Raw genomic sequence first — 19,706 nt, 5'->3', positions numbered from 1 at the left:
GGGAGGGTTGTGTCGGTGACGGTGGGGAGGGTTGTGTCCGTGATGGAGGGAGGGTTGTGTCCGTGATGGAGGGAGGGTTGTGTCAGTGATGGTGGGGAGGGTTGTGTCTGTGATGGTGGGGAGGGTTGTGTCTGTGACGGTGGGGGGGAGGGTTGTGTCGGTGATGGTGGGGAGGGTTGTGTCGGTGACGGTGGGGGGGGGTTGTGTCGGTGACGGTGGGGAGGGTTGTGTCGGTGATGGTGGGGGGGGGTTGTGTCGGTGACGGTGGGGAGGGTTGTGTCCGTCACGGGGGGGGGGAGGTTGTGTCTGTGATGGTGGGGGAGGGTTGTGTCTGTGACGGTGGGGAGGGTTGTGTCCGTCACGGGGGGGGGGGAGGTTGTGTCCGTGATGGTGGGGGGGGAGGGTTTGTGTCTGTGATGGTGGGGAGGGTTGTGTCAGTGATGGAGGGGAGGGTTGTGTCAGTGATGGAGGGGAGGGTTGTGACGGTGGTGGTGGGGGGGTTGTGTCTGTGACGGTGGGGAGGGTTGTGTCGGTGACGGTGGGGGGGGTTGTGTCGGTGACGGTGGGGAGGGTTGTGTCAGTGATGGAGGGGAGGGTTGTGACGGTGGTGGTGGGGAGGGTTGTGTCGGTGATGGTGGGGGAGGGTTGTGTCCGTGATGGTGGGGAGGGTTGTGTCTGTGATGGTGGGGAGGGTTGTGTCGGTGATGGTGGGGAGGGTTGTGTCAGTGATGGTGGGGGAGGGTTGTGTCTGTGATGGTGGGGGGGGGAGGGTTGTGTCTGTGATGGTGGGGGGGGGAGGGTTGTGTCGGTGATGGTGGGGGAGGGTTGTGTCGGTGATGGTGGGGAGGGTTGTGTCTGTGATGGTGGGGAGGGTTGTGTCAGTGATGGTGGGGGAGGGTTGTGTCTGTGATGGTGGGGGGGGGAGGGTTGTGTCGGTGATGGAGGGAGGGTTGTGTCGGTGATGGTGGGGAGGAGGGTTGTGTCTGTGATGGTGGGGAGGGTTGTGTCAGTGATGGTGGGGGAGGGTTGTGTCTGTGATGGTGGGGGGGGGGAGGGTTGTGTCGGTGACGGTGGGGAGGGTTGTGTCCGTGATGGAGGGAGGGTTGTGTCAGTGACGGTGGGGGGAGGGTTGTGTCTGTGATGGTGGGGAGGGTTGTGTCCGTGACGGTGGGGAGGGTTGAGTCAGTGATGGAGGGGAGGGTTGTGTCAGTGACAGTGGGGAGGGTTGTGTCAGTGACGGTGGGGGGAGGGTTGTGTCTGTGATGGTGGGGAGGGTTGTGTCCGTGACGGTGGGGAGGGTTGAGTCAGTGATGGAGGGGAGGGTTGAGTCAGTGACGGTGGGGAGGGTTGTGTCTGTGATGGTGGGGGGGGGAGGGTTGTGTCTGTGACAGTGGGGAGGGTTGTGTCGGTGACGGTGGGGAGGGTTGTGTCCGTGACAGTGGGGAGGGTTGTGTCGGTGATGGTGGGGAGGAGGGTTGTGTCTGTGACGGTGGGGAGGGTTGTGTCAGTGACGGTGGGGGGAGGGTTGTGTCTGTGATGGTGGGGAGGGTTGTGTCAGTGATGGTGGGGAGGGTTGTGTCTGTGACGGTGGGGAGGGTAGTGTCTGTGACGGTGGGGGGGGTTGTGTCTTTGATGGTGGGGAGGGTTGTGTCAGTGATGGAGGGAGGGTTGTGTCGGTGATGGTGGGGAGGGTTGTGTCTGTGACGGTGGGGGGGGTTGTGTCGGTGATGGTGGGGAGGAGGGTTGTGTCAGTGATGGTGGGGGAGGGTTGTGTCCGTGACGGTGGGGGGGGTTGTGTCGGTGATGGTGGGGAGGGGAGGGTTGTGTCTGTGATGGTGGGGGGAGGGTTGTGTCTGTGATGGTGGGGGGAGGGTTGTGTCGGTGACGGTGGGGAGGGTTGTGTCCGTGATGGTGGGGAGGGTTGTGTCTGTGATGGTGGGGGGAGGGTTGTGTCGGTGATGGTGGGGAGGGTTGTGTCGGTGACGGTGGGGAGGGTCGTGTCCGTGATGGTGGGGGGGGGTTGTGTCTGTGATGGTGGGGAGGGTTGTGTCGGTGACGGTGGGGAGGGTTGTGTCGGTGACAGTGGGGAGGGTTGTGTCCGTGATGGTGGGGAGGGTTGTGTCGGTGACAGTGGGGAGGGTTGTGTCCGTGATGGTGGGGGGGGGTTGTGTCTGTGATGGAGGGGAGGGTTGTGTCTGTGATGGTGGGGAGGGTTGTGTCGGTGACGGTGGGGAGGGTTGTGTCAGTGATGGTGGGGGAGGGGGGGTTGTGTCTGTGACGGTGGGGAGGGTTGTGTCTGTGATGGTGGGGAGGGTTGTGTCTGTGATGGAGGGGAGGGTTGTGTCTGTGATGGTGGGGAGGGTTGTGTCTGTGACGGTGGGGAGGGTTGTGTCTGTGATGGTGGGGAGGGTTGTGTCTGTGATGGTGGTGGTGGGGAGGGTTGTGTCTGTGATGGTGGGGAGGGTTGTGTCCGTGACGGTGGGGAGGGTTGTGTCTGTGATGGTGGGGAGGGTTGTGTCCGTGACGGTGGGGAGGGTTGTGTCTGTGATGGAGGGGAGGGTTGTGTCTGTGATGGTGGGGAGGGTTGTGTCTGTGACGGTGGGGAGGGTTGTGTCTGTGATGGTGGGGAGGGTTGTGTCCGTGACGGTGGGGAGGGTTGTGTCTGTGATGGAGGGGAGGGTTGTGTCCGTGACGGTGGGGAGGGTTGTGTCTGTGATGGAGGGGAGGGTTGAGTCTGTGATGGAGGGGAGGGTTGTGTCCGTGACGGTGGGGAGGGTTGTGTCTGTGATGGTGAGGGAGGGTTGTGTCCGTGACAGTGGGGAGGGTTGTGTCTGTGATGGTGAGGGAGGGTTGTGTCTGTGATGGTGAGGGAGGGTTCTGTCTGTGACGGTGGGGAGGGTTGTATCGGTGACGATGGGGAGGGTTGTGTCCGTGACGGTGGGGAGGGTTGTGTCCGTGATGGAGGGGAGGGTTGTGTCCGTGACGGTGGGGAGGGTTGTGTCCGTGACGGTGGGGAGGGTTGTGTCTGTGATGGTGGGGGGGTTGTGTCCGTGATGGTGGGGAGGGTTGTGTCCGTGACAGTGGGGGGGGTTGTGTCCGTGATGGAGGGGAGGGTTGTGTCCGTGACAGTGGGGAGGGTTGTGTCTGTGATGGTGGGGAGGGTTGTGTCGGTGACGGTGGGGAGGGTTGTGTCTGTCACGGGGGGGGAGGGTTGTGTCCGTGACAGTGGGGAGGGTTGTGTCTGTGATGGAGGGAGGGTTGTGTCCGTCACGGGGGGGGAGGGTTGTGTCCGTGATGGTGGGGAGGGTTGTGTCCGTGATGGTGGGGAGGGTTGTGTCCGTGATGGTGGGGAAGGTTGTGTCCGTGACAGTGGGGAGGGTTGTGTCCGTGACAGTGGGGAGGGTTGTGTCTGTGATGGAGGGAGGGTTGTGTCCGTCACGGGGGGGGAGGGTTGTGTCCGTGATGGTGGGGAGGGTTGTGTCGGTGATGGTGGGGAGGGTTGTGTCCGTGATGGTGGGGAGGGTTGTGTCTGTGACGGTGGGGAGGGTTGTGTCGGTGATGGTGGGGAGGGTTGTGTCGGTGACGGTGGGGAGGGTTGTGTCCGTGATGGTGGGGAGGGTTGTGTCTGTGACGGTGGGGAGGGTTGTGTCGGTGATGGTGGGGAGGGTTGTGTCGGTGACGGTGGGGAGGGTTGTGTCCGTGATGGTGGGGAGGGTTGTGTCTGTGACGGTGGGGAGGGTTGTGTCGGTGATGGTGGGGAGGGTTGTGTCGGTGACGGTGGGGAGGGTTGTGTCGGTGATGATGGGGAGGGTTGTGTCGGTGATGGTGGGGAGGGTTGTGTCCGTGATGGTGGGGAGGGTTGTGTCGGTGATGGAGGGGAGGGTTGTGTCTGTGACGGTGGGGAGGGTTGTGTCGGTGATGGTGGGGAGGGTTGTGTCAGTGACGGTGGGGAGTGTTGTGTCAGTGACGGTGGGGAGGGTTGTGTCTGTGACGGTGGGGAGTGTTGTGTCAGTGACGGTGGGGAGGGTTGTGTCGGTGACGGTGGGGAGGGTTGTGTCTGTGATGGTGGGAAGGGTTGTGTCTGTGAAGGTGGGAAGGGTTGTGTCCGTGACGGTGGGAAGGGTTGTGTCCGTGACGGTGGGGAGGGTTGTGTCTGTGATGGTGGGAAGGGTTGTGTCCGTGACGGTGGGAAGGGTTGTGTCGGTGACAGTGGGGAGGGTTGTGTCCGTGACGGTGGGGAGGGTTGTGTCTGTGATGGTGGGGAGGGTTGTGTCCGTGATGGTGGGGAGGGTTGTGTTGGTGATGGAGGGGAGGGTTGTGCTGGTGACGGTGGGGAGGGTTGTGTCCGTGACAGTGGGGAGGGTTGTGTCTGTGATGGAGGGAGGGTTGTGTCCGTCACGGGGGGGGAGGGTTGTGTCCGTGATGGTGGGGAGGGTTGTGTCAGTGACGGTGGGGAGTGTTGTGTCAGTGACGGTGGGGAGGGTTGTGTCTGTGACGGTGGGGAGTGTTGTGTCAGTGACGGTGGGGAGTGTTGTGTCAGTGACGGTGGGGGGGGTTGTGTCGGTGATGGTGGGGAGGGTTGTGTCGGTGATGGAGGGAGGGTTGTGTCGGTGACGGTGGGGAGGGTTGTGTCTGTGATGGTGGGAAGGGTTGTGTCTGTGATGGTGGGAAGGGTTGTGTCCGTGACGGTGGGAAGGGTTGTGTCCGTGACGGTGGGGAGGGTTGTGTCTGTGATGGTGGGAAGGGTTGTGTCCGTGACGGTGGGAAGGGTTGTGTCGGTGACGGTGGGGAGGGTTGTGTCGGTGATGGTGAGGGAGGGTTGTGTCGGTGACAGTGGGGAGGGTTGTGTCCGTGACGGTGGGGAGGGTTGTGTCTGTGATGGTGGGGAGGGTTGTGTCCGTGATGGTGGGGAGGGTTGTGTTGGTGATGGAGGGGAGGGTTGTGCTGGTGACGGTGGGGAGGGTTGTGTTGGTGATGGTGGGGAGGGTTGTGTCGGTGATGGAGGGGAGGGTTGTGCTGGTGACGGTGGGGAGGGTTGTGTCGGTGACGGTGGGGAGGGTTGTGTCGGTGATGGTGGGGAGGGTTGTGTCGGTGATGGTGGGGGGGGTTGTGTCGGTGACAGTGGGGAGGGTTGTGTCGGTGATGGTGGGGAGGGTTGTGTCGGTGACGGTGGGGGGGTTGTGTCAGTGATGGAGGGGAGGGTTGTGTCGGTGATGGTGGGGGGGGTTGTGTCGGTGATGGTGGGGAGGGTTGTGTCTGTGATGGTGAGGGAGGGTTGTGTCTGTGATGGTGGGGAGGGTTGTGTCGGTGATGGTGGGGAGGGTTGTGTCTGTGATGGTGGGGAGGGTTGTGTCAGTGACGGTGGGGAGGGTTGTGTCGGTGACAGTGGGGGGGGTTGTGTCTGTGATGGTGGGGAGGGTTGTGTCTGTGATGGTGGGGAGGGTTGTGTCTGTGATGGTGGGGGGGGGTTGTGTCTGTGATGGGGGGGGGTTGTGTCTGTGATGGTGGGGAGGGTTGTGTCTGTGATGGTGGGGGAGGGTTGTGTCTGTGATGGTGGGGGGGGGTTGTGTCTGTGATGGTGAGGGAGGGTTGTGTCTGTGACGGTGGGGAGGGTTGTGTCTGTGATGGTGAGGGAGGGTTGTGTCGGTGACGGTGGGGAGGGTTGTGTCTGTGACGGTGGGGAGGGTTGTGTCTGTGATGGTGGGGAGGGTTGTGTCTGTGATGGTGGGGGGGGGTTGTGTCTGTGATGGTGGGGAGGGTTGTGTCTGTGATGGTGGGGGAGGGTTGTGTCAGTGACGGTGGGGAGGGTTGTGTCGGTGACAGTGGGGGGGGTTGTGTCTGTGATGGTGGGGAGGGTTGTGTCTGTGATGGTGGGGAGGGTTGTGTCTGTGATGGTGGGGGGGGGTTGTGTCTGTGATGGTGAGGGAGGGTTGTGTCTGTGACGGTGGGGAGGGTTGTGTCTGTGATGGTGAGGGAGGGTTGTGTCGGTGACGGTGGGGAGGGTTGTGTCTGTGACGGTGGGGAGGGTTGTGTCTGTGATGGTGAGGGAGGGTTGTGTCTGTGACGGTGGGGAGGGTTGTGTCTGTGACGGTGGGGAGGGTTGTATCGGTGATGGAGGGGAGGGTTGTGTCTGTGACGGTGGGGAGGGTTGTGTCCATGATGGTGGGGAGGATTGTGTCGGTGATGGTGGGGAGGGTTGTGTCCATGATGGTGGGGAGGGTTGTGTCTGTGATGGTGGGGAGGGTTGTGTCTGTGACGGTGGGGGGGGGGGGTTGTGTCCGTGACAGTGGGGAGGGTTGTGTCGGTGATGGTGGGGAGGGTTGTGTCTGTGATGGTGGGGAGGGTTGTGTCGGTGATGGAGGGGAGGGTTGTGTCCGTGATGGTGGGGAGGGTTGTGTCCGTGACGGTGGGGAGGGTTGTGTCCGTGATGGTGGGGAGGGTTGTGTCCGTGACGGTGGGGAGGGTTGTGTCAGTGATGGTGGGGAGGGTTGTGTCAGTGATGGTGGGGGGGGTTGTGTCTGTGATGGTGGGGAGGGTTGTGTCGGTGATGGTGGGGAGGGTTGTGTCGGTGATGGTGGGGAGGGTTGTGTCGGTGACGGTGGGGGGGGTTGTGTCTGTGATGGTGGGGGGGGGGAGGGTTGTGTCCGTGATGGTGGGGAGGGTTGTGTCTGTGATGGTGGGGGGGGGAGGGTTGTGTCAGTGATGGAGGGGAGGGTTGTGTCTGTGATGGTGGGGAGGGTTGTGTCAGTGATGGTGGGGAGGGTTGTGTCTGTGATGGTGGGGGGGGGGAGGGTTGTGTCCGTGATGGTGGGGAGGGTTGTGTCGGTGATGGTGGGGAGGGTTGTGTCGGTGATGGAGGGAGGGTTGTGTCAGTGATGGAGGGGAGGGTTGTGTCTGTGATGGTGGGGGGGGGGAGGGTTGTGTCCGTGATGGTGGGGAGGGTTGTGTCGGTGATGGTGGGGAGGGTTGTGTCTGTGACGGTGGGGGGGGGTTGTGTCTGTGATGGTGGGGAGGGTTGTGTCTGTGATGGTGGGGAGGGTTGTGTCGGTGATGGTGGGGAGGGTTGTGTCGGTGATGGTGGGGAGGGTTGTGTCCGTGATGGTGGGGAGGGTTGTGTCTGTGATGGTGGGGGGGGGGAGGGTTGTGTCAGTGATGGTGGGGAGGGTTGTGTCTGTGATGGTGGGGGGGGGAGGGTTGTGTCAGTGATGGTGGGGAGGGTTGTGTCTGTGATGGTGGGGGGGGGAGGGTTGTGTCAGTGATGGAGGGGAGGGTTGTGTCTGTGATGGTGGGGAGGGTTGTGTCAGTGATGGTGGGGAGGGTTGTGTCTGTGATGGTGGGGAGGGGTTGTGTCAGTGATGGTGGGGAGGGTTGTGTCTGTGATGGTGGGGAGGGTTGTGTCAGTGATGGAGGGGAGGGTTGTGTCTGTGATGGTGGGGAGGGTTGTGTCAGTGATGGTGGGGAGGGTTGTGTCTGTGATGGAGGGAGGGTTGTGTCCGTGATGGTGGGGAGGGTTGTGTCTGTGATGGAGGGGAGGGTTGTGTCCGTGATGGTGGGGAGGGTTGTGTCGGTGATGATGAGGGAGGGTTGTGTCGGTGATGGTGGGGAGGAGGGTTGTGTCTGTGATGGTGGGGAGGGTTGTGTCAGTGATGGAGGGGAGGGTTGTGTCTGTGATGGTGGGGAGGGTTGTGTCAGTGATGGTGGGGAGGGTTGTGTCTGTGATGGTGGGGAGGGTTGTGTCAGTGATGGTGGGGAGGGTTGTGTCAGTGATGGTGGGGAGGGTTGTGTCTGTGATGGTGGGGAGGGTTGTGTCTGTGATGGTGGGGAGGGTTGTGTCAGTGATGGTGGGGAGGGTTGTGTCTGTGATGGTGGGGAGGGTTGTGTCAGTGATGGTGGGGAGGGTTGTGTCAGTGATGGTGGGGGGGGGTTGTGTCGGTGATGGTGGGGGGGGTTGTGTCTGTGATGGTGGGGGGGGGTTGTGTCTGTGATGGTGGGGGGGGAGGGTTGTGTCCGTGATGGTGGGGAGGGTTGTGTCTGTGACAGTGGGGAGGGTTGTGTCCGTGATGGTGGGGAGGGTTGTGTCCGTGACAGTGGGGAGGGTTGTGTCCGTGATGGTGGGGAGGGTTGTGTCGGTGATGGTGGGGAGGGTTGTGTCTGTGATGGTGGGGAGGGTTGTGTCAGTGATGGTGGGGAGGGTTGTGTCTGTGATGGTGGGGGGGGGAGGGTTGTGTCAGTGATGGAGGGGAGGGTTGTGTCTGTGATGGTGGGGAGGGTTGTGTCAGTGACGGTGGGGAGGGTTGTGTCAGTGATGGTGGGGAGGGTTGTGTCTGTGACGGTGGGGAGGGTTGTGTCTGTGATGGTGGGGAGGGTTGTGTCTGTGACGGTGGGGAGGGTTGTGTCTGTGATGGTGGGGGGGGGAGGGTTGTGTCCGTAATGGAGGGGAGGGTTGTGTCTGTGACGGTGGGGAGGGTTGTGTCTGTGATGGTGGGGAGGGTTGTGTCGGTGATGGTGGGGAGGGTTGTGTCGGTGACAGTGGGGAGGGTTGTGTCAGTGATGGTGGGGAGGGTTGTGTCCGTAATGGAGGGGAGGGTTGTGTCTGTGACGGTGGGGAGGGTTGTGTCTGTGATGGTGGGGGGGGTTGTGTCGGTGACGGTGGGGGGGTTGTGTCTGTGATGGTGGGGAGGGTTGTGTCGGTGATGGTGGGGAGGGTTGTGTCGGTGACGGTGGGGAGGGTTGTGTCGGGTGACAGTGGGGGGGGTTGTGTCAGTGATGGTGGGGAGGGTTGTGTCGGTGATGGTGGGGAGGGTTGTGTCTGTGACGGTGGGGAGGGTTGTGTCAGTGATGGTGGGGAGGGTTGTGTCAGTGACGGTGGGGAGGGTTGTGTCAGTGATGGTGGGGAGGGTTGTGTCTGTGACGGTGGGGAGGGTTGTGTCTGTGATGGTGGGGAGGGTTGTGTCTGTGACGGTGGGGAGGGTTGTGTCTGTGATGGTGAGGGAGGGTTGTGTCGGTGACGGTGGGGAGGGTTGTGTCTGTGATGGTGGGGGGGGGGAGGGTTGTGTCTGTGACGGTGGGGAGGGTTGTGTCTGTGATGGTGGGGGGGGGTTGTGTCTGTGATGGTGACGGTGGGGAGGGTCGTGTCAGTGATGGTGGGGAGGGTTGTGTCTGTGATGGAGGGGAGGGTTGTGTCTGTGATGGTGGGGAGGGTTGTGTCTGTGATGGAGGGGAGGGTTGTGTCTGTGATGGTGGGGAGGGTTGTGTCCGTGATGGTGGGGAGGGTCGTGTCAGTGATGGTGGGGAGGGTTGTGTCTGTGATGGTGGGGAGGGTTGTGTCAGTGATGGTGGGGAGGGTTGTGTCTGTGATGGAGGGGAGGGTTGTGTCTGTGATGGTGGGGAGGGTTGTGTCGGTGACGGTGGGGAGGGTTGTGTCGGTGACGGTGGGGGGGGTTGTGTCAGTGATGGTGGGGAGGGTTGTGTCCGTGACAGTGGGGAGGGTTGTGTCTGTGACGGTGGGGAGGGTTGTGTCAGTGATGGTGGGGAGGGTTGTGTCTGTGACGGTGGGGAGGGTTGTGTCTGTGATGGTGGGGGGGGGGAGGGTTGTGTCCGTAATGGAGGGGAGGGTTGTGTCTGTGATGGTGGGGGGGGGGAGGGTTGTGTCTGTGACGGTGGGGAGGGTTGTGTCTGTGACGGTGGGGAGGGTTGTGTCTGTGATGGTGGGGGGGGGGTTGTGTCTGTGATGGTGACGGTGGGGAGGGTCGTGTCAGTGATGGTGGGGAGGGTTGTGTCTGTGATGGAGGGGAGGGTTGTGTCTGTGATGGTGGGGAGGGTTGTGTCGGTGACGGTGGGGGGGTTGTGTCTGTGATGGTGGGGGGGGGTTGTGTCTGTGATGGAGGGGAGGGTTGTGTCAGTGACGGTGGGGAGGGTTGTGTCTGTGATGGTGGGGAGGGTTGTGTCGGTGATGGTGGGGAGGGTTGTGTCAGTGATGGTGGGGAGGGTTGTGTCTGTGACGGTGGGGAGGGTTGTGTCGGTGATGGTGGGGAGGGTTGTGTCTGTGACAGTGGGGAGGGTTGTGCTGGTGACGGTGGGGAGGGTTGTGTCGGTGACGGTGGGGAGGGTTGTGTCTGTGATGGTGGGGAGGGTTGTGTCAGTGACGGTGGGGGGGGGTTGTGTCCGTGATGGAGGGAGGGTTGTGTCAGTGACGGTGGGGGGGGTTGTGTCCGTGATGGAGGGAGGGTTGTGTCAGTGACGGTGGGGAGGGTTGTGTCCGTGACGGAGGGGAGGGTTGTGTCTGTGATGGTGGGGAGGGTTGTGTCAGTGATGGAGGGAGGGTTGTGTCCGTGACAGTGGGGAGGGTTGTGTCCGTGATGGAGGGAGGGTTGTGTCCGTGATGGAGGGAGGGTTGTGTCTGTGATGGAGGGAGGGGTTGTGTCCGTGACGATGGGGAGGGTTGTGTCCGTGACGGAGGGGAGGGTTGTGTCTGTGATGGTGGGGAGGGTTGTGTCAGTGACGGTGGGGAGGGTTGTGTCTGTGATGGTGGGGAGGGTTGTGTCAGTGACGGTGGGGAGGGTTGTGTCCGTGACGGTGGGGAGGGTTGTGTCTGTGATGGGTGGGAGGGTTGTGTCAGTGATGGTGGGGAGGGTTGTGTCTGTGACGGTGGGGGGGGAGGGTTGTGTCTGTGATGGAGGGGAGGGTTGTGTCTGTGACGGTGGGGAGGGTTGTGTCCGTGATGGTGGGGGGTTGTGTCGGTGACGGTGGAGGGTTGTGTCGGTGACGGTGGGGAGGGTTGTGTCTGTGATGGTGGGGAGGGTTGTGTCGGTGATGGTGGAGGGTTGTGTCGGTGACGGTGGGGAGGGTTGTGTCTGTGACGGTGGGGAGGGTTGTGTCTGTGATGGTGGGGAGGGTTGTGTCGGTGATGGTGGGGAGGGTTGTGTCTGTGACGGTGGGGAGGGTTGTGTCCGTGATGGGGGGGAGGGTTGTGTCGGTGACGGTGGGGAGGGTTGTGTCCGTGATGGGGGGGAGGGTTGTGTCGGTGACGGTGGGGAGGGTTGTGTCTGTGATGGTGGGGAGGTCGTGTCCGTGACGGTGGGTGGGGGGGGGGGGTTGTGTCGGTGATGGTGGGGAGGGTTGTGTCTGTGATGGTGGGGAGTGTTGTGTCCGTGATGGAGGGAGGGTTGTGTCTGTGATGGTGGGGAGGGTTGTGTCGGTGATGGTGGGGAGTGTTGTGTCCGTGATGGAGGGAGGGTTGTGTCTGTGACGGTGGGGAGGGTTGTGTCGGTGACGGTGGGGGGTGTTGTGTCCGTGATGGAGGGAGGGTTGTGTCTGTGATGGTGGGGAGTGTTGTGTCCGTGATGGAGGGAGGGTTGTGTCTGTGACGGTGGGGAGGGTTGTGTCGGTGACGGTGGGGGGTGTTGTGTCAGTGACGGTGGGGAGGGTTGAGTCGGTGATGGTGGGGAGGGTTGTGTCTGTGATGGTGGGGAGGGTTGTGTCAGTGATGGTGGGGAGGGTTGTGTCTGTGATGGAGCGGGGTTTGTGTCAGTGATGGTGGGGGAGGGGGGGTTGTGTCTGTGATGGTGGGGAGGGTTGTGTCTGTGATGGTGGTGGTGGGGAGGGTTGTGTCTGTGATGGTGGGGAGGGTTGTGTCAGTGATGGTGGGGAGGGTTGTGTCCGTGACGGTGGGGAGGGTTGTGTCTGTGATGGTGGGGAGGGTTGTGTCTGTGATGGAGGGGAGGGTTGTGTCTGTGATGGTGGGGAGGGTTGTGTCTGTGACGGTGGGGAGGGTTGTGTCTGTGATGGTGGGGAGGGTTGTGTCAGTGATGGTGGGGAGGGTTGTGTCCGTGACGGTGGGGAGGGTTGTGTCTGTGATGGTGGGGAGGGTTGTGTCCGTGACGGTGGGGAGGGTTGTGTCTGTGATGGAGGGGAGGGTTGTGTCCGTGACGGTGGGGAGGGTTGTGTCTGTGATGGAGGGGAGGGTTGTGTCCGTGACGGTGGGGAGGGTTGTGTCTGTGATGGTGGGGAGGGTTGTGTCGGTGATGGTGGGGAGGGTTGTGTCCGTGACGGTGGGGAGGGTTGTGTCCGTGATGGAGGGGAGGGTTGTGTCCGTGACGGTGGGGAGGGTTGTGTCTGTGATGGTGGGCGGGGGTTGTGTCTGTGATGGTGAGGGAGGGTTGTGTCTGTGACGGTGGGGAGGGTTGTATCGGTGATGGTGGGGAGGGTTGTGTCGGTGACGATGGGGAGGGTTGTGTCCGTGACGGTGGGGAGGGTTGTGTCCGTGATGGAGGGGAGGGTTGTGTCCGTGACGGTGGGGAGGGTTGTGTCGGTGACGGTGGGGAGGGTTGTGTCTGTGATGGTGGGGGGGGGTTGTGTCTGTGATGGTGGGGAGGGTTGTGTCTGTGATGGTGGGGGGGGGAGGGTTGTGTCTGTGATGGTGAGGGAGGGTTGTGTCTGTGATGGTGGGGAGGGTTGTGTCTGTGATGGTGGGGGGGGTTGTGTCTGTGATGGTGGTGGTGGGGAGGGTTGTGTCTGTGATGGTGAGGGAGGGTTGTGTCCGTGACGGTGAGGGAGGGGAGGGTTGTGTCTGTGATGGTGGGGGAGGGTTGTGTCTGTGATGGTGAGGGAGGGTTGTGTCTGTGATGGTGAGGGAGGGTTGTGTCTGTGATGGTGAGGGAGGGTTGTGTCTGTGATGGTGGGGGGGGGTTGTGTCTGTGATGGTGAGGGAGGGTTGTGTCTGTGATGGTGAGGGAGGGTTGTGTCTGTGACGGTGGGGGGGGTTGTGTCCGTGATGGTGAGGGAGGGTTGTGTCTGTGATGGTGAGGGAGGGTTGTGTCTGTGATGGTGAGGGAGGGTTGTGTCTGTGATGGTGGGGGGGGGTTGTGTCTGTGATGGTGAGGGAGGGTTGTGTCTGTGATGGTGAGGGAGGGTTGTGTCTGTGACGGTGGGGGGGGTTGTGTCCGTGACGGTGAGGGAGGGGTTGTGTCTGTGACGGTGGGGAGGGTTGTGTCAGTGACGGTGGGGGGGGGAGGGTTGTGTCGGTGATGGAGGGAGGGTTGTGTCGGTGATGATGGGGAGGGTTGTGTCGGTGATGATGGGGAGGGTTGTGTCCATGATGATGGGGAGGGTTGTGTCTGTGACGGTGGGGAGGGTTGTGTCCGTGATGATGGGGAGGGTTGTGTCTGTGACGGTGGGGAGGGTTGTGTCCGTGATGGTGGGGAGGGTTGTGTCTGTGATGGTGGGGAGGGTTGTGTCCATGATGGTGGGGAGGGTTGTGTCCATGACGGTGGGGAGGGTTGTGTCGGTGACGGTGGGGAGGGTTGTGTCGGTGATGGTGGGGAGGGTTGTGTCGGTGATGGTGGGGAGGGTTGTGTCGGTGACGGTGGGGAGGGTTGTGTCCGTGATGGTGGGGAGGGTTGTGTCTGTGATGGTGGGGAGGGTTGTGTCCGTGATGGTGGGGAGGGTTGTGTCTGTGATGGTGGGGAGGGTTGTGTCCGTGATGGTGGGGAGGGTTGTGTCTGTGATGGTGGGAAGGTTGTGTCCATGACGGTGGGGAGGGTTGTGTCGGTGATGGTGGGGAGGGTTGTGTCGGTGATGGTGGGGAGGGTTGTGTCAGTGATGGTGGGGAGGGTTGTGTCTGTGATGGAGGGGAGGGTTGTGTCGGTGACGGTGGGGGGGGGAGGGTTGTGTCTGTGATGGGGGGGGGGGAGGGTTGTGTCTGTGATGGGGGGGGGGGGGTTGTGTCTGTGACGGTGGGGGGGGGGTTGTGTCTGTGACGGTGGGGGGGGGAGGGTTGTGTCTGTGATGGGGGGGGGGGGAGGGTTGTGTCCGTGATGGTGGGGGGGGGGGTTGTGTCTGTGACGGGGGGGGGGGAGGGTTGTGTCCGTGATGGTGGGGGGGGGGGTTGTGTCTGTGATGGGGGGGGGGGGGGGTTGTGTCTGTGATGGTGGGGGGGGGGTTGTGTCTGTGACGGTGGGGGGGGGAGGGTTGTGTCCGTGATGGTGGGGGGAGGGTTGTGTCTGTGACAGTGGGGGGGGGGTTGTGTCTGTGATGGGGGGGAGGGTTGTGTCGGTGACAGTGGGGGGGGGGGGTTGTGTCCGTGATGGTGGGGAGGGTTGTGTCTGTGATGGTGGGGAGGGTTGTGTCTGTGACGGTGGGGGGGTTGTGTCTGTGATGGTGGGGGAGGGTTGTGTCTGTGATGGGGGAGGGTTGTGTCGCTGACGTTGGGGGGGCAGGGTTGTGTCAGTGACGGTGGGGGGGTTGTGTCTGTGACGGTGGGGAGGGTTGTGTCGGTGATGGTGGGGAGGGTTGTGTCCGTGACGGTGGGGAGGGTTGTGTCGGTGACGGTGGGGAGGGTTGTGTCGGTGATGGTGGGGGGGGTTGTGTCGGTGACGGTGGGGAGGGTTGAGTCAGTGATGGAGGGGAGGGTTGTGTCGGTGACGGTGGGGAGGGTTGTGTCGGTGATGGAGGGGAGGGTTGTGTCGGTGACGGTGGGGAGGGTTGTGTCGGTGATGGTGGGGGGGGTTGTGTCGGTGATGGTGGGGAGGGTTGTGTCCGTGACGGTGGGGAGGGTTGTGTCGGTGACGGTGGGGAGGGTTGTGTCGGTGATGGTGGGGGGGGTTGTGTCGGTGATGGTGGGGAGGGTTGTGTCGGTGATGGTGGGGAGGGTTGTGTCCGTGACGGTGGGGAGGGTTGTGTCGGTGACGGTGGGGAGGGTTGTGTCGGTGATGGTGGGGGGGGTTGTGTCGGTGACGGTGGGGAGGGTTGAGTCAGTGATGGAGGGGAGGGTTGTGTCAGTGACAGTGGGGAGGGTTGTGTCCGTGACAGTGGGGAGGGTTGTGTCTGTGACGGTGGGGAGGGTTGTGTCGGTGACGGTGGGGAGGGTTGTGTCGGTGATGGAGGGGAGGGTTGTGTCGGTGATGGTGGGGAGGGTTGTGTCGGTGATGGAGGGGAGGGTTGTGTCGGTGACGGTGGGGAGGGTTGTGTCGGTGATGGTGGGGGGGGTTGTGTCTGTGATGGGGGAGGGTTGTGTCTGTGATGGTGGGGAGGGTTGTGTCTGTGATGGTGGGGAGGGTTGTGTCAGTGACGGTGGGGGGGTTGTGTCTGTGACGGTGGGGAGGGTTGTGTCGGTGATGGTGGGGGGGAGGGTTGTGTCTGTGATGGAGGGAGGGTTGTGTCGGTGATGGAGGGAGGGTTGTGTCGGTGATGGTGGGGAGGGTTGTGTCGGTGATGGAGGGGAGGGTTGTGTTGGTGATGGTGGGGAGGGTTGTGTCGGTGATGGTGGGGGGGAGGGTTGTGTCTGTGATGGAGGGAGGGTTGTGTTGGTGATGATGGGGAGGGTTGTGTCCGTGACAGTGGGGGGGGGGTTGTGTCAGTGACGGTGTTGGGGAGGGTTGTGTCTGTGATGGAGGGAGGGTTGTGTCGGTGATGGTGGGGAGGGTTGTGTCCGTGACAGTGGGGAGGGTTGTGTCTGTGATGGTGGGGATGGTTGTGTCTGTGATGGTGGGGGGGGTTTGTGTCCGTGATGGATCTGACTGAGTCTACGACCCTCTGCAGCCTCTTGCGATCCCATGCATTGGAGCTTCCATACCAGGTGCTGATGTAACCAGTCAGATTGTTCTTCACTGCTAGAGCATTTAGTGACTTTACCAAATCTCAAACTCTCCTTGAAGAATAGTCTTGCATATTTACACGTACTTTATTCCAGAGATGTGCAGTACAGGGCATCCTAAAAGTTGTATCAATGCATGGTACGGAAACTGGCTTCTGGTGTGCCCCCGCCTTGCTCATTTACACTCATGTCTGCTTCAAAAGGGCAACCATTCTACCAGTGCCCAAGAAGAGCAGTGTGAGATGCCTCAGTGACTATCATCCAGTAGCATTTACATCTACGGTGACGATGTGCTTGGACAGGTTGGTTATGACTGGAATCAACTCCTGCCTCAGCCAGGATCTGGACCCACTGCAATATGCCTCTTGCCACAATAGGTCTACGGCAGACATGTCCTTATTGGCTCTCCACACGGCTTTGGATCACCTGGACAATACAGTATCTAAGCCAGGGTGTTGTTTATTGACTATAGCTCAGTGTCTAACACCATCATCTCTACAGTCCTGACTGAAAAGCTACAGAACCTGGGCCTCCGTACCTCCCTCTGCAACTGGATCCTCGTCTTCCGAACGGGAAGACTACAGTCTGTTCAGATTGATTATCAGTGAGGTGGAGATACTATTTCCAATGCTGATGCACCACAGGGATGTGTGCTTAGCCCACTGCTCTACTCTCTCTACACCCATGATGTGAGGCTAGGCACAGCTCAGATACCATCTATAAATTTGCTGATGATCCAACCATTGTTGACAAAATCTCAGGTGGTGACGAGAGGGCGTACAGGAGTGAGATATAGGAGTTAGTTGAGTGGTGCCGGAGTAACAATCATGCACTCAACGTCAGCAAGATGAAAGAGCGGATTTGAAAGGATAAGACGAGGGAACACGGTCGAGGGATTCTCAGTGGGATCAGAAGTGGAGAGAGTGAGCAATTTCAGGTTCCTGAGTGATATTATCTGAGGGATAACCGGGTGCCAACATATCGATGGAACTGTAAAGAAGGCAAGACAGTGTCTGTATTTCATTCGGAGTTTGAGGAGATTTGGTCTGTCACCTAAAGCGCTCGCAAATGTCTACGGACATTCCGTGGAGAGCATTCAGACTGGTCGCATCACCGTCTGGTCTGGAGGGGGGTGGGCTGGAGTGCCATTGCACAGAATGGAAGTGAGCTGCAGAGAGTTGTAAAGTTGGTCATGGACACCAGCCTTTGTAATATCCAATACATCTTCAAGCAGCGGTGACTGAAAAAGGTTTGTGTCCACCGTTAAGGACCCCCACCACCCAGGACATGCCCTCTTCTCACTGTTACCGTCAGGAAGGAGGTCCAGAAGACTGAAGTCACACACTCAGTGATTCAGGAACAGCTTCTTCCCCTCTGCCATCCGATTTGTGAATTTACATTGAACCCAGAAACACTACATAACTACCTTTTTTATTTGTTCTTTTACTATTTATTTAACTTAATGTTTAATGCCTATATATACACTTAGTGTAATTGAGTTCTTTTCTATAAGTTGTTTTGCATTGTACTGTAAAGTTAACAAATTGCATGCCACATGCCGTTGATATGAAACCTGGTTCTGTTTCTACAGATGCACAGAGGGCATCCTAAACGCTGAATCACTGCATCCGGCCTACCCACCTTCAAGATGCTGGAAAAGGGCCAATAACATCATGAAGGGTCTGACTCACCATGCTCACGGACTGCTTGTCCCACTCCCATCAGGGAGGAGGCTACACAAATCCACGCCAGGACCACCAGACTCAAAAACAGTTACTTTCCCCAAGAAGTAAGGCTGATCAATATCTTCACCCGTGGAAGTTGCAGTAAACAAAGGGATAAAGAGAATGATAGCCCGGGGCAGCTGTAGACAAGTGTCACTTCCGGAGTCTCCCCTGCTCAATCCAAACTAGCGACAATATAACAGAAAGATGTTAAGCATCTCCAACAACAAAGGCTCTGTTGTCCTCACTGACTTTTTAAATATCATCGGCTGTCCATTTGAAGTTTCGGTTGGGTTTAACACGTCTATTGTGAATGGCGAATGATCTTGTGAATAAGGAATTCACACATATACAACTTATAATGATCAATATCCAGAACTAATAAGTCAATTTGAATATTCAGAGTTCAGAACACTGACAGGGGCTAGGTTGTACTCCTTGTCTACAAGTAAAATTAATAAAATGCTTGAGTCAGAAGTGTCCGAGTGTTCTGGGCCCAGTTACTGTAGTTATATCATTTTGTGATGGGCAATGATAATTATTTCAGCACGTCCACTAATGCCACCACTATTTTATTATTGCCTTCAGTCACATTATGTACAGCCTAATGTCACATTCAGTCTAAGTCTATAAGCTGTTTATGCATTTATATGTATTGTGTGTGCTTTTTTAGTATTATTGTGTTCATTTTTTGTTTGTTTTTCTGTGCTGCATCGGATCCAGAGTAACAATTATTTTGTTCTCCTTTACAATTGTGTACTGGAAATGATGTTAAACAATTTTAAAGTTTTGAAAATTTTGATCGTGTCTATCTGGTGGGCACAGGTTAATAAGTTTGCCAAAACCAGTCCCAGTGTTGTTCAGTTCTGTGTTCTGTTTCCCGCTTCGCAACAGAACCGGTTAATTTCAGTTTTTCCTCCAGTGACCTGCATTCCTGAGACTTTGCCGTTGCTCCTGCTACCTATCCCACTAACATTTCTACAAATCCCTTGTGTTTACGATTTTCCAAACAGTATATATATTCTTCATGAATATTAGAATTTCTGACAGCTACATCAGCAATTTGTGAATGCTACAGTTTAGAGAAGTTACATATATAACGTGAACGTTATAATTTTGGAAAGCTGCATGTATCACTCATGGAGACTGCAATTTGTGAAACCTACCGGTGCAATCTGAACACAAGAAATTCTGCAGATGCTGGAAATCCAAAGCAACACACACACAATTCTGAAGGAACTCTGCAGGTCAGGCAACATCTGGAAGTGAACGAACAGTCAACATTTCGGGCCGAGACCCTTGTTCAGGACTGAGAAGGAAGGGGAAGATGACAGACTTAAAAGATGCCGGGGGGTGGGTGGTGGAGAAGGAGGATTGCTGGAGAACGCTACGATTTCTGATTGCCACAATTTGAAAACTACTGGCACCATTTCTGAAAGTTACAATTAATGAAAGATTGATGTATGATTTCTGGAGTCTACACATTGGGGAAGGTACACGTATAATCACAGACTGTGACAATTTATGAAGGCTGCCTGTTATAACCTCTTGATATAACTGTCACTCACTAGGTGTAGTTTTGCTTTTCACACATTTCTCTCTAAACTCCAGAGACTTCTGCATGAAAATCCAGGATACCAGCAGTTTGAGATACTCAAACCACCCTGTCTGGCACCAACAATAGACTAGATTCAGTTAGATCACATTCCCTCCCCATTCTGACGTTTGGTCTGAACAACTGAACGTCTTTCTTCTTCTGACTTTTAACTGCAAAGTCAAAGGTGCATTAACACCACCGACAGAACTGGAGTGTGGTGTAGAGAGTTACAACTTTGCAAGGAAAAATTTCTTCCATCCATTGTAAGTCCAAAATGATGGCAACCAGTTCTGCTGTACATACTGATAAATGGTTAGTAAGACATTTCTTTATGGCTCCCTGTAATTCAAGCACAAAAAATAACCACGCAAACAGTCCCAGCTTAATTAGATTTTTATCCATCAGTAAAAGTAATTAACATATCACAATAATTTCCCTTAATATACTGATTAACCAACAGACTCTCAGACATACAAGGATCCTTGGACTTCATTAAAACAAGCAACCTAATATCAACTGAAGTGATTGGGGAAAAAACCAGACAAAGAAAACCAAAACCAAAGAAGCGACAGTGGGACATATTGCAAAATCCAGCAAACCCATATTCCTAGTGAGATGAGATCCCAGCCACCCAAAAGTGAAAACACTCTTCTTGTGATGTTCCCAACAGTCTTCCAACACACTTTTAACTGGGTGATCATTCCTCTGCTCCCCCAAGTTAACCCGGTATGATAACACTAACTGCAACCTCCACAACTGTAAGGGTAATTGTCCCATTTCAACCAGTGAAGCT

At 58.0% G+C, this 19,706-nt stretch overlaps 1 long non-coding RNA gene across 1 annotated transcript in view; it reads left to right on the top strand.

Annotated features, from left to right (window-relative positions):
- LOC140731951 (uncharacterized) overlaps positions 1-17,791 on the top strand; it is a 201,012-nt gene extending 183,221 nt beyond the window's left edge. Inside the window, exon 6 of the long non-coding RNA XR_012099950.1 lies at positions 17,184-17,791. This is a non-coding gene — a long non-coding RNA (uncharacterized lncRNA). The remainder of the gene's footprint in view (positions 1-17,183) is intronic.
- Positions 17,792-19,706: the final 1,915 nt, after the last annotated feature.

This window comes from Hemitrygon akajei, chromosome 1 (assembly GCF_048418815.1).
Source record: "Hemitrygon akajei chromosome 1, sHemAka1.3, whole genome shotgun sequence".
NCBI classification, from domain to species: Eukaryota; Metazoa; Chordata; class Chondrichthyes; order Myliobatiformes; family Dasyatidae; genus Hemitrygon; species Hemitrygon akajei.
The sequence above is the reverse complement of the archived record's forward strand: the minus strand, read 5'-3'. Positions and strand labels throughout refer to the sequence as shown.